Here is a 3,789-nt window from a genome sequence, read left to right on the forward strand (position 1 = left end):
TCAGCTCACTGCAAGCTCCGCCTCCTGGGTTTACGCCATTCTCCTGCCTCAGCCTCCCAAGTAGCTGGGACTACAGGCGCCCACCACCTCGCCCGGCTAGTTTTTTGTATTTTTTAGTAGAGACGGGGTTTCACCATGTTAGCCAGGATGGTCTCGATCTCCTGACCTCGTAATCCGCCCGTCTCGGCCTCCCAAAGTGCCGGGATTACAGGCTTGAAAAAATTTAACACAGTTTAAATTATTGTAAGCACAATTTAAAGTATAATATTTCACATGTACCCCTGTGTATATGGTCATGCAATTTCAAATGTTGAATATAAGGAAGGCTTAAAGTTTCAAATATTACTTTTAGGAGGAATACAGTAAATGATAATGTAGAGGCTGAAAATAAATACCTCTCAGACGAACAAAACAATTTTCTAAAAAAAATACACAAATTGACTTCTTCTGGCTTGAGATGAGATATTCATTGACGGCCTCCACACATATGGAAAAGAACCATCTCTCAATCAATTTAGACTGTAAGAAAGACATGGGCCCTGGAACCTGTCAGAAAAGTGAGTCAAGCAATGGTGAAAGCAATAAAGACAAGATGTGAATGAGGCATTCGAATAAAATTGTTTCAAATGCAATGTTGCTAAATTAATATAAACTTGCTCTTGTAAGTCGGTATGTGAAACTCAATGAATAAATTAGATAGTAGTAGAATTTGCCTATTTGTTTTTTCCGTTTATTTACATTGAATTAATAAAGACAATAGGAGGATGAGGTTTCAGTATTCTATTCAAACTTTATTTTAAGTGATGTTAATTACAGTATTTGAAGGGAAGGTTCTAATTCCACACAAAATGGAAGAATCTAAAATGTATTCATTAAACTGCTAAAAAATAGAGTGGTGAGAATACAACAGAAGTCCAATTTAGATTCTGAGTGTTGTCACCGTGTTATTACGATCACATAGCCTCTTCCAAACTTATAACTGGAGCTCCTGGAAGCTATGTCATACTCTGGTCGAAGAACCAAAAACCACAGTGTAAAACTGAATTAAGTCCTGAATTATTGGCTTCATCACATGCACCCTCTTCCACCTCAAAATGTCACAAAAGAAACAGTTACCACACCCTGCAGACCTTTTGGTGTAAAAGAGGTGTTGATGAACTGGAGTAGAAACAGATCATGAAGAGCTGTCTTAAAAAGTCCCTTTCAGGTGAGTTTGTACACAGCATCTAACAAGGAGCCTCTCATCAAGTAGGGTCAGGCAACCATGGTTCATTTCTCAAGAAGTAACAATTTCATTCATTTACTCAATATGCATTTGCAAAGTGCCTACATATCATCAGGTTCCAATTGCAGTTATTTCTAGGTAAAAAAGAAATGTGGCATCTCTAGAGGGGCCACCTAGCTCCCCAAGTCAACAGCTGAAAGGCCCTTTTGTGGAATTGGGTTTCTTCTGTACTTCTGAAAGGGTAACACCTTAAAGCTGAATTGTCTTTAAAACCTGGAGGTCTGATATAATATTTAGCAATATTTGCATCCCAGATATACAACATTGAAAGATACACTAAATTCTGAAGGGAGCTATGCTTCAAAATACTTTAAACGATTGTACAGTATTCATTGAGGCTTGAAATTCTAGTCCTAGACTGAGCTTGTGACCACTGACATTGACATTCTTGCCATCCAGGAGAGCTGACAGTGTCAGTTTGATACCTAGCTTTAGGGTCCTGAGTGTATCTACATGTTCACTTTACCTGCCAAGCAGTCTTCAGAGTCAATCTGATACCTGGCTGCTATTCTGAAATGAGTATTACTGTTTCCTGCTGTCCAGGAGAGATTGACAGCACTCTCCAATTTCTTGTTCACCTTCTGGTAAATGGAGCCACCAAACTTTTGTCCTGTCATTCACATGTGTGAAGCTGGAATTCATCAGTCTTGTAGCCAACCGCAAAGTTACTCTGGGTTACTCTGGACTTTGCAGTCTCAAAATTCATTTGGTTGCCAGCCAGCCAACCTTCCTAACCCAGCACCAGCATGCCCCAGATTAAAGGCCCAGTGATGTCCAAATCCATGTTGCAGCCAGGCTGATGGGTTCCCGATCATACCCTGTCTTGATTTTAGCACGTTTTTCCCCCAGTGTTAGGTAAGAAGGATGAATGGAAGGTCAGCTTCAGTCCACATGCGAGCTGATCTTCTGTGGCAGTCTTGGTGCCTCATATGTTGTCAGTGTTCCATTTCCCCATAAATGCCAGGCCGCATTCAAGGCTTCTGTATTTGGTTTCCAGGCTGTCCATCACTTTGGTGGTCTCAGTCTTGGCTGAACCCGAACTTGTAAATTCCAATCCATTCTCAGATTTTGTTTTTAAATAAGGTTTTAGTGTGTCAAGTCCATAGCTTCAGTGAAGGGATCCCTGGCAGATTTGCCAAGGTTGGCATGTGTGAGTGGCACAGCCATCCTCTGCTGGGAGGTGGTGATGATGGCCTCCAGCAGCCATGGCGGGAACGTATGGATATTTGCCTATTTGTATTAAGAATGTTTATATTTCAATAGGCCAAAATCATTTTGGGGAATGAGAGAGAAGAAGGTTAAAAATTTCATTTGAAACCTGGAGAAAGGCTGCTTTTTGTCATCTCCCCATTCCAAAAAATGAGAAGGCCACATCTCATCACTGGGTAATCTTTACAAGCGACCAGTTGTTTTGTGTGCACATAGGAGCCTGGCATCAAAGAAGGATGTCATGCAGGGAGGAATTTGCTCTGGCACGGTCTCTAGCCTCCCCTTCACCGGAGTCAAAGAGATACTGGCTTTGGCAATTTGTGTTTCAGCCTAGGTCCATTCTAGGTGGTATGAACATGCAATATTTCTCAAACTTTTCCGAAGCAGGACCCACCTTGGCAAAAGAGCATGCAGACTGACGCCTGAATGTCATAGAATGTCTCTGATTTAACATTAAAAAGTTACGCAAATTTTACATATTTTTGCATCTCTAGATGTCATGGCATAGCACCATGCGTTCCCCTATAGTGACTGATACTCCCAGTTGAAAAGTATGGTATAGGCCTGGGCTTTGGAGTCTGAAAGATATAGTGGCCTTGCTGCCTATAACAAGCTGACCTTGGGTTTGTAATGTAAACACTGTGAGCTTTGATTTTCTTTTCTTTTTCTTTTTTTTTTCTTGAGATGGGGTTGCAATTTGTCACCCAGGCTGGAGTGCCATGGTGCAGTGGCACGATCTCAGTTCACTGCAGCCTTGACCTCTCGGGCTCAAGTGATCTTCTTACCTCAGCCCCCTACAAGTAGCTGGGACTGTAGTCATGTGCCACCATATCCAGCTAATTTTTGTTTTTTTTTGGTAGAGATTGGGTTTCACCATGTTGCCCAGCTGGTCTTGAACCCCTGAGCTCAAGTGATCCATCCACCTTGACCTCCCAAAGTGTTAGAATTACAGCTGTAAGCCACCGCACTGGGCCATGAGCTTTGGTTTTCTTACCTATCCAATGCAGACACACCTTGGAAGGTTGTAATGGGGATTAAAAGAGATGCCTGATATAATAAGTGTAACAAATGTTGGCTCCTCCTTAAGCACCACACTATGCTTAGAGACATAGCAGCTTGGAGAGACTTATCCAGAAGTTTAGACTTGTCCACTGTCAAGCCTGGAGTGGCTTAGATCCCAATGCCACATTGATTCTTGTAGAGATTTAGCATGGAGGTCACCCAACACATGTCTGGGGTTACTCTAGACCTCACTTTCTAGATTGAGGTCCTTGGAATTTGGGAGTGGAAGAGAC

General features: G+C 42.0%; 1 pseudogene; it reads right to left on the reverse strand.

The window, feature by feature from the left end:
- Window positions 1-1,585: 1,585 nt before the first annotated feature.
- LOC108522726 (voltage-dependent anion-selective channel protein 1 pseudogene) lies at window positions 1,586-2,452 on the reverse strand (annotated as a pseudogene).
- Between the last annotated feature and the right edge of the window lie 1,337 nt (window positions 2,453-3,789).

This window comes from Rhinopithecus bieti, unplaced genomic scaffold (assembly GCF_001698545.2).
Source record: "Rhinopithecus bieti isolate Rb0 unplaced genomic scaffold, ASM169854v2 scaffold_65226, whole genome shotgun sequence".
Taxonomy (NCBI): domain Eukaryota; kingdom Metazoa; phylum Chordata; class Mammalia; order Primates; family Cercopithecidae; genus Rhinopithecus; species Rhinopithecus bieti.